This window comes from Macaca fascicularis, chromosome 1 (assembly GCF_037993035.2).
Source record: "Macaca fascicularis isolate 582-1 chromosome 1, T2T-MFA8v1.1".
Lineage (NCBI taxonomy): Eukaryota > Metazoa > Chordata > Mammalia > Primates > Cercopithecidae > Macaca > Macaca fascicularis.
This window is the reverse complement of record NC_088375.1, coordinates 30,904,571-30,919,855: the sequence shown is the minus strand read 5'-3', so window position 1 is coordinate 30,919,855 and position 15,285 is coordinate 30,904,571. Positions and strand designations below refer to the sequence as shown.

General features: G+C 38.1%; 1 protein-coding gene across 11 annotated transcripts in view; it reads left to right on the top strand.

The window, feature by feature from the left end:
• TNFSF4 (TNF superfamily member 4) overlaps positions 1–15,285 on the top strand; it is a 277,633-nt gene that overhangs the window by 148,174 nt on the left and 114,174 nt on the right. Inside the window, exons 1-2 of one of the 11 annotated variants that reach the window (XM_065527200.2) lie at positions 4,293–5,560; positions 6,184–6,316. The exons of the other annotated variants lie outside the window; for them this stretch is intronic. The gene's annotated coding sequence lies outside the window, so the exon portion shown is untranslated. Of the gene's footprint in view, positions 1–4,292; positions 5,561–6,183; positions 6,317–15,285 lie in introns of those variants that run through there. 11 annotated transcript variants of the gene reach the window in all.

Here is a 15,285-nt window from a genome sequence, read left to right as displayed (position 1 = left end):
CAGTTCCCCTGGCTAGGAAAAGGGATTCCCTTCCCCCTTGCGCTTCCCAGGTGAGGCGATGCCTCACCCTGCTTCAGCTCTCGCTGGTCGGGCTGCAGCAGCTGACCAGCACCGATTATCTGGCACTCCCTAGTGAGATGAACCCAGTACCTCAGTCAAAAATGCAGAAATCACCTGTCTTCTGTGTCGCTCGCGCTGGGAGTTGGAGACTGGAGCTGTTCCTATTCAGCCATCTTGCTCTGCCCCCCAATCCTACACTTTTAAGAATTGACTATATTTTGGTCCCTGAAGGAAGACTCAAGGATTAAAATAATAAGATGTTTTATAATGACAGTGTAATTAAAGCAAAAAATCAATTGCAAAATGTTAAGTTGAAAAATCCCTGTATGGTTGTAAATTAAGAAATATATTTCTGAGTACTCCTGGGTCAAATATTTAAAAATCACAATGGAAATTAACAAATGTTTTGAAACAAATGATAAAGAAAAACTACATATCAAAACATGTGGGACCCTGCTAAAGCAGTGCTTAGAGGACATTTTTTGCCCTTAAATACATACAGCAGAAAAGAAGACAGTCTCAAAGTAAATAAACTTGTCATCTATCTCAAGAATTTAGAGGAACAACAACAAATTTAAGCTAAAGAAAGTAGAAAGAAGAAGATAATAAAGAAACAGAAACTGGCAAAACAGAAAGCAAAAGAAAGGATCAACAAAGTCAAAAGATGTTTTTGTGATTAATAAATTTTGGTGAGACTGATAAAGACAAAAAGAGGGACAACACAAATTTCAATATTGGAAGAAAAAAGGTGACATCAGTACAGAACTGACAGTCATTAAAATCTCATGTGAACATTATGAACACTTCTTTTTTATCAATACATTAAAAATTTATATGAAAAGGATAAATTATTAACAAAATACAAATACCAGATTTTATGCTAAAATAAATAGAAAACCTGAATAATTCTGTAACCACTGAGAAATTGAATCTATCATTAAAAATATTTTCATTAAAAAATTTGAGGTCCAAATGGCTTCAGTGGTGAGTCCTACTAAACATTGAAGTAAGAGATAATGCCAGGTTTACATAAACTGAGAGAATAGGAAAAGAGAACAATCTCAACTCATTTGATACGGCTAGCATAACCTTAGTAGCAAAGTCTAATAAGGACATTAAAAAAGGAAAAAAAAAAATCACAAGCTAATCATTTCCTGTAAGTATAGCAATAAGTCCTAAAAAATCAGCAAGCAAAATCCAGCTGTATATAAAAGGGATACTATATCCTCACCAAGTTATGTTTATTTTGGAAATACAAGTTGATTGGTTTTCAAATCAATCAACTAAAAAAGAAAAATGATATAATTATCTCAATAGTTCCAGAAAAATCTCTGATAAAATTCAGTATCTATCCATGATCTTAAAAAAAATCTCAGTAAACTCAGAAAGGGATCTTTCTTAATTTGTTAAAGAGTACATAGTTAAAGAAACATAGCAAAGATCATTCTTAATAGTGAAATGTTAGTTTCCCTTTGAGATCAACAATAAAATAAGGATGACTCCATCGCCATTACTGTTCAAAATTTTATAGGAGGTCCTAGCTAGTGTAATAAGACAAAAAATGCAAATGAAAGGCATGAGGATTAAAAAGAGAAAATAAATACTAAAAATGTAAATGAAGGGCATGATTATTAAAAAGAGAAAATAAATGGTCATTCTTTACAAAGGTTATGAGTGTATATGTAGAACATCTAAAAGAATCTATAGATAAATTATTAGAATGAATAAAAGAGTTTAATTCACACCTATATGTGCCCCACTCCATAAGATGTTCTACCATGTGACCATTGATATTTCTCCATTGAGCAGTGGAGTCTATGGTCCTTTTTGAACCTAAGTGGACCTTGGCGATTGCCTCAGTCACTGGAATGCAGTGGAAGTGATGCTGTGTGACTTTTGAGGCTATTTTATAAACATCAATATAGCTTCTTCGTAGCTCTCTCTCAGGATACTTGCTTTTGAGACCCAGGTCTTATTAGAACGCCATATGTCAGCCCACAGTCCCAGCTAGGCTCTAAGCTGCTAGACAGCATGAATAACTAGACATGTGAATGGGCTAGCGTTCAGATAATTCCTTCCTAGCCTTTGATTCTTTTAGCCCCCAGGTAACATGGAACAGGGATAAGCTGCCCTCACCATGTCTTGTCTGAGTAACTCACCAACAGACATGTTGACATAAAAAAATAATTATTGTTGTTGTAAGTCACTTAGTTTTGGAGTAGTTTTAGCAGCAATAGATAACTAATATAGGTCAATATAAAAATCAATGCATTTTGTAAAACTTTGAGAAACAAGAAATAAAAGGATTTTTTAAAAAAATAGTGCTGTGTCTCCATATGAAACAATAAACATTATTATCTCCCACCATACACAAACAACAGTTCCAAGTAGATTATAGATCTACATGTGAAAGACGAAAGAATAAATATTCTAGAAGACAAAATAGAAAAATGTCTCTAAGACCTTGACACAGGGAAAAAGGTCTAAATAAAACACACACACACTCATACACACACACACACACACACACACACACACACACACACACAAAGAGAGAGGGGGTGGGATGGAGGAAGAGAGAAGGAAGAGAACAGTTAATAAAGTTGACTGCAGTCAAGTTGAAAACTTCTGTTTATCAAAAGATACCATTATAAGAGCTAAAGACTAGTCACAGAGTAGAAGGAGATATTTGCAACACATATTGCTAACAAAGGGATTGTATTTAGAATAAAGAATTTGTTTAATAAATAAGAAAAAGACAGACAACCCAATTCAAAATGTGCAAGAGGCTAGAACAAGGCATTTAACTAAAGAGGTTATTCAAAGTCCAATAACACTGAACAGGTGCTCAACCTTATTAGTAATTAGGGACCTTTCCTTTTCTGTATTATGAGCATAATCGTGCATAATTTTGAGGGTTGAAAAAAATCCCGAGATAATTTTTAAACTTTTATTTTGAAATAATTCAAACTTAGAGAAGAATTGCAAGAAGTCTGATATATATTTTGCTCAGATTAACCAAGTGTTACCATTTTGTCATATTCTGCACGCCCTTTCCAGATCCAGATTCATGGGTGTGTGTGTGTGTGTGTGTGTGTGTGTGTGTGTATGTGTGTATATATACCTATTTTTTTCTGAACCACTTGAGGGTTTTATATTAGTATATCATGTCCCTTTGTGCCTAAATACTTTAAATACTTCAGTATTTCATGAGAACAAAAGACATTCTTTAAATGACCACAGTATGATTATCACATTCAGAAAATTTAACATGGATTTGCCACTATTATCTGATATAGAGTTAATATTTCAATTTTCCAATTGTCTTAATAGAAAAACTTTTTTCCCAAACCAGAATCCATTCCAGGATCATGCACTGTATTTAGTTGATGTTTCTGTTATTTTCTTTAATCTGTAACAGTTCCTCAGCCTTTGTCATTCATGACATTGACACATTTGAAGAATATAAGCTAGTTGTTCTGTACATCGTGTTTGAATTTGGGTTTGACTGCTATTTCTTCATGGTTAGATTTAGATTTTTGCATTCTTGGCCAGTATAGTACATTAGCAATATTTTGTCTTTCTCAATATATCAACAGTACATAACTTAAAGCACCTGGCATAAATAGATTGTCGTATCTTACCTTACTGTTATTTTTTTTTTTATTGTAAGCAATTTCTCAGCATTTCTGGGAAGAAGTAGAGAATGAATTGATTTAATAAATAAAGCATTTTATGTGTGAATGTATCTATCTGACAGTTTTATGGTAAAACCTGAAACAGATGAAGTTGCCTAAAACTGATCATTCCAAGAAGCAATTAATAAGTAGTATTCTCAGAGTCAATGAGGATGATGCTTCAAGAGAACCATTTGGATAATTTGTTGTGTGTTTCCTGGAGTTAGAGGGGTGCAGGGACTAGTATCTGACTCAAAGCTGCAAAATCTAGAGGTGAGAGTTTGAGGCCTGAGCTCTACTGACTTGGAGCACAGTGAGGGAAGTTGGAATCCATCATGATTTCTAGCATCTGGCCTGACAAGGAAGCCTGAATTTCCTTTGAGCTTATGAGACCCCACAGGAGGAAGTCACATTGAGTTCTCTTGAATGAGACTTCACAAAAGAGGACTGAGCCCTGTAGATGGTTGGGCCACAAGAAACCAGTGGGTAAAGGGAATGTGTAAGTGGCCATCTGGAGGAGGCATAATGTATGTGAAAAGAAGTGTAGGCAAGTGTAGGAAGTGTTCCCTAGTGATGGAGGTCATCTGTGAAAAAGCCACAAAACCACTCCAGAAAAGAAACAACTGATATTTGGAATATTCTTTGCAGAGAGAATACCTACACTAGACTATAACCGTATGGTGAAATATTACCTTTACTTACCCATGCCTCTTCCCACCCATCTCACTCCAGTCCCTAAAGGGCTCCAGAGTATCTGCCAGAGAGTGAAGGAGAAGGTGGAATAAGAGCTAGAGATGAATATGATCACCCCCATATTTTCTCATTACAGGCTTCCAGACCTGAAGTAGGTCAGAGTTCAGAGAAGGGGGAAGTTTTAAAGTTGATGAGAATAGAGTTTTAGTTACTATACTTGATTAGAATTTTTAATACTTAGAAAAAGACATTACTAAATCTCATCGAGTCTAAGATGCTATTGATTCTAAGATGCTTCATTATTTTTATATGCCACTAAGAAAGGGAAAAAATCTCCTTCCAATTATGATTATAAGATGCCACCGAGATTTGGATTTCAGAGATGAGATGTTAAAATGGAAAAATATGTTCATGTTGGAGTAGATTAATATATTTTATTATCTGAGAGTGATTAGAAAAGCTATGACATCCATGTAAGATTTCATCTAGGGAACGGTGATGTGGTTTGGCTCTCTGGCCCCACTCAAATCTAATCTTGAATTGTAATTCCCACGTGTTGAGGGAGGGGCCTTTAATCCCCACATGTGGAGGGAGGAAGGGAGGTGATTGGATCATGGGGGCAGTTTCCCCCATGCTATTCTCATGATAGTGAGTACTCACTCAGGAGATCTAATGGTTTTATGAGTGTTTAACAGTTCCTCCTTCACATGCTCACATTCTCCCCTGCCACCTTGTGAAGAAGGTGCCTGCCTTCCCTTCCACCATGACTGTAAGTTTCCTGAGGCCTCCTCAGCCATGTGAAACTGTGAGTCAATTAAATTTCCTTTTTTTTTTTTTAAATAAATTATCCAGTCTCGGGGTAGTATCTTTATAGAAGTATAAAAATGGACTAATACCAAAGGTAAATGAATTAATGTAGAGGTTTTAAGTTGGGGAGGCAGTGGGATACTTGATCCCTACTTGATCTCTACATTGTCCAACTGGTTCAAGAAACTGGTTGAATCATGTAATTTCTCAGTCTAATTTCAGGCAAACAACTATACATGGGCCAAGCCTGCCTTTCACAAATGCTTGAACAGAAAAGGGGATCCAGGTGCTTAAAAGTTCATTTGAAGGTTCATCTCTTCCACGTAAGCATTTTTCATCCTGCCCAGAAAGAGTTGAATACATTCCCTGAATATTATTTTAGGTGCTAGATTTTCTTGGTAGGAATTAAAACTCGGGTTACATGGAAATACTGAAAAACTTAGAGTGTTCTTGTAATTTGTGGAAACTAACAGGAAAGATTTTTTCCAAAATCATGACTGTTTTTGGAAATTGTAGATCTCATGCCCTTTTGGCATGTTTCATAACATATGGAATAGTATAACTGAAATATCATCTGGTCTCCCTGCTTCTTAGGTGTCTGGATAAATTAAATGGAATCTTCCCAATTCTATGGCCTATGGAAGTCTGAAAATTCCTGTTCATTTTTGTGAATTCCTAGGGAATGATGGCCTGCGGTTCCTCAGCCTCTGGCTCTTAAGTGCATCAATCTGGGTTTGCAACTAGACCCCTGTGGTGATTTTACAAAATGTCCAAAAATTCTTTAATACTCTTCTCTTCAAGAGACAGCATTTACTTCCTCTCCCCTGGACTGTGAGATGGACTAAATGACTTACTTCTAATGAAAATAATATGGTGGAAGTGACAATGTGTGGCTTCTGACACTAGGTTATAAGGTGTGTGGCTTCCTCTTTGTCCTCTCTCCTAGATTGCTTGCTCTGAGGGAAGCCAGCTTCCATGCCATGAGGGCACTTACAGTCCTGTGGAGAGAGAGGTCCATAAAGTGAGGGATTGAGGCCTCCAGCCAACAGCCATGTAATTAAGCCATCTTGGAAGTGGAGGTTGGTTTCTTTGGCAATTATTGAGAGTAAGTAATATTTTAGAAGGAAAGAGCAGAGTTTGTAGTTGTGCTTCTATCAGCAGTGATTATATTAAGGCCCAGAATCATTTTGCCTCAAGAGTGCTGAACACCTAAAGGACTTTTCCCTCATGAGCAATTGTTCTCCTTATCCTGGATTTTCTCCTTTCTAAACTATTCCCTTTAGCCAGTGAGATTTGCTTATGTCATTTCTCTATCCCCCAGTGAAGAAGTGCATCCATGCCCAACCCAGTCCCCTTGCCTTCAAGATGAAATCCAAATTATTCTACCTAGTTTATAAGAACTCTTAGCACTGCCATGATGTGAGACTGTGGTCACTTCTCTGGCCATGGGATATTTATTTTGAATATTGTGCAATAAATGTTTTATTTTTCACAAGTGTTATGGAAACAAAAGATACCATAACCTTTACTTGGAGATTTTTTATTCTAGAAATGAATACTTATTTATGTCAATGGTTTTTTTACATACACAGAATTAGTGGACCAAGTGACCAGAGCTTCTGAGAAAGAAATAAATAACTTTCTTCACACCTTTATAGCAGAAATAATGAAAACTGTGTGGGCAGTTAAAACTGGACAGGAGAATAAAAAGATATTGGTGAAGCAATATATCTTTCTTCTGAAAATGCTGTTGCATTAAATTCTTAAAGAATAAAAATAATTATGATATTTTCACTGTGTAGTCATTGAAAAGTAAAAGGATGACTTATATATTATTGACCTGGAATCTTGTCTGTCATGTAGAGTAGAAAAAATGGTTAGAGAACAGTATGTAGAGAATAATCACATTTAGAGTAATGACATAATCATATGTAGAGAATAATAAAATATTTAGTTATGTATGCTTACACAGACAGTGTAGAAGGCTCTATATCAAGTTGTTAATGATGATTATCTCTGGGGAGAGGTTTATGAAGGGAGTTTGTGGGATGGTTTTTACGTTATTAACTTCTGAATTTAAAAAAATGTATAAAAACATTTTTATAATTTAAAAAGATAATTCCATTTTATAAAGATCAAGGATCACATAAACTAGGTGATAGAACAGGAGCACCGTCATCTCGGACAAACACCGCCACTTTAAATTCCAGCTCCCTTTTTAGCCTCATGCATTTCAAGGAAACCTCTTCTAACTACAGAAAGAGCAGCCAGAAAGAGCAGACAGGAAAACACAGACAAGACAGCTCAGGCACAGAGGGAGGTGGGGGGAAAGTCTCTTGGGTAACTGCCAAACTTCACCCTCATGCAATGAGCCCCAGTAAAACAGTGGGCCTTAATAAGCACATTCCTTTCCCTTCAGGTGCACTAAGATAGATAAGCTAAAAGCAGACTCCCCTGAGACTCAGGGGAGTCTGCTTTTAGCTGCTTTCTGCCTGCAGCTGCAGAAAGATGTATGGGAACAGACACACAACTCTCCCTCCCAGATAAGCACAACAAAGAGACACAGAAGCAGTCTAAGCCTCTGATAAACTCTCCCACCCTGAATCCTTAAAAACTCTGAGTCTGTAAGAGAGTGTGGCTGTGACCTAACTTGGTCAGAAGGCACCTCTCAGGTTTGTTTTCTCTAAAATAAATCTGTCTTGACTGTCCAGCTGCTTTTCATGTTTCTTTCCTCTTTCTTTAATTCTTACACTAGGAATCCTCAACTGATACCTATACCTCTTTGGTCATACAGACTCTCATTTAAATCCTCTTGGAATGATGAATGGTTTGATGTCAGGGTTTAACCACATCTTAAAATTGTTTTCCAAAGGTGTCCTTTATAACATTATCAGTGGCTAAAACACTACGTGTTGTTGAATTCTTCCTCATAGCCAATCCTCATGTTATTCCATGTGATTTTCCTCTGGAGCTCAGCTAAAAATGGAAAAAAAAAAAAGAAAGAGTTGATGACTTTCTTTGTTTAAAAATGATTAAGTGATTTTTAGTTTTATTTTTGTACCATGTTTATCTTTTTTTAGATATCTTGCCCTTGATCATTTCTTGGAAGCCACATGGTAAAAACAGAGAGTATGGGATTGCAAGTTGGAGGAACTGATGTCATACCCTGTTATCTTCACATACCAGTAGTCTACCTGTGGGTCAGTCATTACCTTAAACTGTCTGAACTGTGGTTTTCTCATCTATAAAACGGGAATGAGAGTGTCCTAGAGGATCATAGGAGATGAGGTGAAAGAGTGTGATGAACAATAACATCTTGCACATATGCTGGTTTACCCTTCTCTTTCTCCTGTCCTCTTTCTTTCTCTTCCTTGCTTCTTAGGGATGTCAGAACTCTCTACAATCAGTGTCTTCTTCTGTAAAATAGAAAAAGAAAATAACTCTTTTACTTCTGTACTTCAGAGAGTCACTTTTGTAAGACTCATTTGGACAAATAAATGTCAAAGTGTGTTTTAAAGAATAGGGTCTTACACTAATGCTAACTATATTTGTGCTTTGCCATATGTCAGCTTTATGAATGCGTCTGTCCTAGTGGCTATCATCCTTCCCATTTTATAGAGAAGGACATGGTTTGAGAGGACCTGCACGGGGTCTCATAGTATTAGAACCCAGGCTTCCAGACTATTAAAGTCCACTAAAAACGTTTATTTCTCTTCTGTAAATTAAATGACCTCAATTCTTTTAGCTTTTTTCCCCATAAATTCCACATATCAAAATAACTGACAAAGAAAAATGAGTGAATTGTTCAATTACTTTTTATATGGATTTTTTGCTGTTAAAGTCAGATCGATTTATGTGAGTGCCAAATGTGTATAGCCAGGAAATGTGCAGGGAATGAGAATTAGCAAATGAGAAGACAGGATTCCCACCTTTATGGAATGTATGTTCTGTAGGGTAGGAGTGGGGTGCATGGGTGGTAGCAGAAAATAAGTGAGTAAACAAATAAATGAACAAGATTGTTGCAGGTGGTGATAAGCATTTTTGGATCAAATGAAGCATAGTGATATGAAGGAGTGACAGTGTGGTGGTGTTGGATGAGGAGGTGTGGCCTAGACTAAGTAATCAGAAAATGGTTTTGGGAGGAGATGACCTATGGTGTTCAACAGGTATTTGCTGAATGAATTAATGAATGAATGAGTCATTCATGCAAAGATTAGGAGCGATGGTGGAGAGAATGTTTGGAAATGCTTTTGCTATAATAGTTAATACTAATAGCTGCTTTTGATGTGCTCTTATGTGCTAGGCACTATGCTTAATTATTTACATTTACTTAAAAGTTGAATCTTCACAACAACCCAAAGAACTCATTAATTAGAATAACTCCATTTTTAAGATAAGAGTTGTGATGACATTTGTGGTTAAAAATGGAACTTTATATTTAAAAATCTTTAATGTTCATATTACTTCTGTAAAACTCAAACAGCAACATTTGGTTATAAATTAATCAAAGTGCTAGGAGAGGTGGTGGTCTGTCTCATTCACCTAATTTTCTATCAAAATAGATTTGTTAAAGTTCTGTATAAAAATAATAGCTTCTTTATCTGCTCTGTTCATGTGTTGCAATTAGACCATAGAAAGTTAGAATGGAGGAGGGGGCAGAGCAAGATGGCCTAATAGGAACAACTCCAGTCTCCAACTCCCAGCGCGAGCCACACAGAAGACAGGTGATTTCTGCATTTTCAAATGAGGTACTGGGTTCATCTCACTAGGGAGTGCGGGACAGTCGGTGCTGGTCAGCTGCTGCAGCCCGACCAGCAAGAGCTGAAGCAGGGGGAGGCATCGCCTCACCTGGGAAGCGCAAGGGGGAAGGGAATCCTTTTCCTAGCCAGGGAAACTGAGACACACAAGACCTGGAAAATCGGGTAACTCCCACCCCAATACTGTGCTCTACCAAGGATCTTAGCAAACGGGCACACCAGGAGATTACATCCCACACCTGGCTGGGAGGGACCCATGCCCATGGAGCCTCCCTCATTGCTAGCACAGCAGTCTGTGATCTCACGGCAAGGCAGCAGTGAGGCTGGGGGAGGGGAGTCCACTATGGCTGAGGCTTAAGTAGATAAACAAAAGCGGCTGGGAAGCTCGAACTGGGTGGAGCCCACAGCAGCTCAAGGAGTCCTGCCTGTCTCTGTAGACTCCACCTCTGGGGACAGGGCACAGCTAAACAACAAAAACAACAACAACAAAAAAGCAGCTGAAACCTCTGCAGACGCAAATGACTCTGTCTGACAGCTTTGAAGAGAGCAGTGGATCTCCCAACACGGAGGTTGAGTCTGAGAACGGACAGACTGCCTGCTCAAGTGGGTCCCAGACCTCTGAGTAGCCTAACTGGGAGACATCCCCCACTAGGGGCAGAGCAACACCCCACACCTCACACGGTGGAGTACACCCCTGAGAGGAAGCTTCCAAAGCAAGAATCAGACAGGTACACTCGCTGTTCAGCAATATTCTATCTTCTGCAGCCTCTGCTGCTGATACCCAGGCAAACAGTGTCTGGAGTGGACCTCAAGCAATCTCCAGCAGACCTACAGCTGAGGGTCCTGACTGTTAGAAGGAAAACTAACAAACAGGAAGGACACCCGCACCAAAACCCCATCAGTACTTCACCATCATCAAAGACCAAAGGCAGATAAAACCACAAAGATGGGGAAGAGGCAGGGCAGAAAAGCTGGAAATTCAAAAAATAAGAGCGCGTCTCCCCCTCCAAAGGAATGCAGCTCATCACCAGCAATGGATCAAAGCTGGACAAAGAATGACTTTGGCAAGCTGAGAGAAGAAGGCTTCAGTCCATCAAACTTCTCAGAGCTAAAGGAGGAATTATGTACCCAGCACAAATAAACTAAAAATCTTGAAAAAAGAGTGGAAGAATGGATAACTAGAATAATTAATGCAGACAAGGCCATAAACGAATGGACAGAGATGAAAACCATGACACGAGAAATACATGACAAATGCACAAGCTTCAGTAACCGACTTGATCAACTGGAAGAAAGAGTATCAGCGATTGAGGATCAAATGAATGAAATGAAGCCAGAAGAGAAACCTAAAGGAAAAAGAAGAAAAAGAAATGAACAAAGCCTGCAAGAAGTATGGGATTATGTAAAAAGACCAAATCTACGTCTGATTGGGGTGCCTGAAAGTGAGGGGGAAAATGGAACCAAGTTGGAAAACACTCTGCAGGATATCATCCAGGAGAATTTCCCCAACCTAGTAGGGCAGGCCAACATTGAAATTCAGGAAATACAGAAAACACCACAAAGCTACTCCTCGAGAAGAGCAACTCCAAGACACATAATTGCCAGATTCACCAAAGTTGAAATGAAGGAAAAAATCTTAAGGGCAGCGAGAGAGAAAGGTCGGGTTACCCACAAAAGGAAGCACATCAGACTAACAGCAGATCTCTCGGCAGAAGCTCTACAAGCCAGAAGAGAGTGGGGGCCAATATTCAACATTCTTAAGGAAAAGAATTTTAAACCCAGAATTTCATATCCAGCCAAACTAAGTTTCATAAGTGAAGGAGAAATAAAATCCTTTACAGATAAGCAAATGCTTAGAGATTTTGTCACCACAAGGCCTGCCTTACAAGAGATCCTGAAGGAAGCACTAAACATGGAAAGGAACAACCGGTACCAGCCATTGCAAAAACATGCCAAAATGTAAAGACCATCGAGGCTAGGAAGAAACTACATTAACTAACGAGCAAAATAACCAGTTAATATCATAATGGCAGGATCAAGTTCACACATAACAATATTAACCTTAAATGTAAATGGACTAAATGCTCCAATTAAAAGACACAGGCTGGCAAACTGGATAAAGAGTCAAGACCCATCAGTTTGCTGTATTCAGGAGACCCATCTCACATGCAGAGACATACATAGACTGAAAATAAAGGGATGGAGGAAGATCTACCAAGCAAATGGAGAACAAAAAAAGGCAGGGGTTGCAATCCTAGTCTCTGATAAAACGGACTTTACACCATCAAAGATCAAAAGAGACAAAGAAGGCCATTACATAATGGTAAAGGGATCAATTCAACAGGAAGAGCTAACTATCCTAAATATATATGCACACAATACAGGAGCACCCAGATTCATCAAGCAAGTCCTTAGAGACTTACAAAGAGACTTAGACTCCCATACAATAATAATGGGAGACTTCAACACCCCACTGTCAACATTAGACAGATCAATGAGACAGAAAGTTAACAAGGATATCCAGGAATTGAACTCATCTCTGCAGCAAGCAGACCTAATAGACATCTACAGAACTCTCCACCCCAAATCAACAGAATATACATTCTACTCAGCACCACATCACACTTATTCCAAAATTGACCACATAATTGGAAGTAAAGCACTCCTCAGCAAATGTACAAGAACAGAAATTATAACAAACAGTCTCTCAGACCACAGTGCAATCAAACTAGAACTCAGGACTAAGAAACTCAATCAAAACTGCTCAACTACATGGAAACTGAATAACCTGCTCCTGAATGACTACTGGGTACATAATGAAACGAAGGCAGAAATAAAGATGTTCTTTGAAACCAATGAGAACACAGATACAACATACCAGAATCTCTGGGATACATTTAAAGCAGTGTGTAGAGGGAAATTTATAGCACTAAATGCCCACAAGAGAAAGCTGGAAAGATCTAAAATTGACACTCTAACATCACAATTAAAAGAACTAGAGAAGCAAGAGCAAACACATTCAAAAGCTAGCAGAAGGCAAGAAATAACTAAGATCAGAACAGAACTGAAGGAGATAGAGACACAAAGAACCTCCAAAAAAACAATGAATCCAGGAGTTGGTTTTTTGAAAAGATCAACAAAATTGATAGACTGCTAGCAAGACTAATAAAGAAGAAAAGAGAGAAGAATCAAATAGATGCAATAAAAAATGATAAAGGGGATATCACCACCAACCCCACAGAAATACAAACTACCATCAGAGAATACTATAAAGACCTCTACGCAAATAAACTAGAAAATCTAGAAGAAATGGATAATTTCCCGGACACTTACACTCTCCCAAGACTAAACCAGGAAGAAGCGGAATTACTGAATAGACCAATAGCAGGCTCTGAAATTGAGGCAATAATTAATAGCCTACCAACCAAAAAAAGTCCAGGACCAGATGGATTCACAGCTGAATTCTACCAGAGGTACAAGGAGGAGCTGGTACCATTCCTTCTGAAACTATTGCAATCAATAGAAAAAGAGGGAATCCTCCCTAACTCATTTTATGAGGCCAACATCATCCTGATACCAAAGCCTGGCAGAGACACAACAAAAAAAGAGAACTTTAGACCAATATCCCTGATGAACATCGATGCAAAAGTCCTCAATATAATACTGGCAAACTGGATCCAGCAGCACATCGAAAAGCTTATCCACCATGATCAAGTGGGCTTCATCCTTGGGATGCAAGGCTGGTTCAACATACGCAAATCAATAAACGTAATCCACATATAAACAGAACCAAAGACAAAAACCACATGATTATCTCAATAGATGCAGAAAATGCCTTTGACAAAATTCAACAGCCCTTCATGCTAAAAACTCTCAATAAATTCTGTATTGATGGAACGTATCTCAAAATCATAAGAGCTATTTATGACAAACCCACAGCCAATATCATACTGAATGGGCAAAAACTGGAAAAATTCCCTTTGAAAACTGGCACAAGACAGGGATGCCCTCTCTCACAACTTCTATTCAACATAGTGTTGGAAGTTCTGGCTAGGGCCATCAGGCAAGAGAAAGAAATAAAGGGTATTCAGTTAAGAAAAGAAGAAGTCAAATTGTCTCTGTTTGCAGATGACATGATTGTATTTAGAAAACCCCATTGTCTCAGCCCAAAATCTCCTTAAGCTGATAAGAAACTTCAGCAAACTCTCAGAATACAAAATTAATATGCAAAAATCACAAGCATTCTTATACACCAGTAACAGACAAACAGAGAGCCAAATCATGAATGAACTTCCATTCACAATTGCTTCAAAGAGAATAAAATACCTTGGAATCCAACTTACAAGGGATGTAAAGGACTTCTTCAAGGAGAACTACAAACCACTGCTCAGTGAAATCAAAGAGGACACAAATAAATGGAAGAACACACCATGCTCATGGATAGGAAGAATCAATATCGTGAAAATGGCCATACTGCCCAAGGTAATTTATAGATTCAATGCCATCCCCATCAAGCTACCAATGAGTTTCTTCACAGAATTGGAAAAAAACTGCTTTAAAGTTCATATGGAACCAAAAAACAGCCTGCATCTCCAAGACAATCCTAAGTCAAAAGAACAAAGCTGGAGGCCTCACGCTACCTGACTTCAAACTATACTGCAAGGCTACAGTAACCAAAACAGCATGGTACTGGTACCAAAACAGAGATATAGACCAATGGAACAGAACAGAGGCCTCAGAAATAATACCACACATCTACAGTCATCTGGTCTTTGACAAACCTGAGAAAAACAAGAAATGGGGAAAGGATTCCCTATTTAATAAATGGTGCTGGGAAAATTGGCTAGCCATAAGTAGAAAGCTGAAACTGGATCCTTTCCTTACCCCTTATACGAAAATTAATTCAAGATGGATTAGAGACTTAAATGTTAGACCTAATACCATAAAAACCCTAGAAGAAAACCTAGGTAATACCATTCAGGACATAGGCATGGGCAAGGACTTCATGTCTAAAACACCAAAAGCACTAGCAACAAAAGCCAAAATGGACAAATGGGATCTAATTAAACTAAAGAGCTTCTGCACAGCAAAAGAAACCACCATCAGAGTGAACAGGTGACCTACAGAATGGGAGAAAATTTTTGCAGTCTACTCATCTGACAAAGGGCTAATATCCAGAACCTACAAAGAACTCAAATTTACAAGAAAAAAACAAACAACCCCATCAAAAAGTAGGCAAGAGACATAAACAGATATTTCTCAAAAGAAGACATGCATACAGCCAACAGACA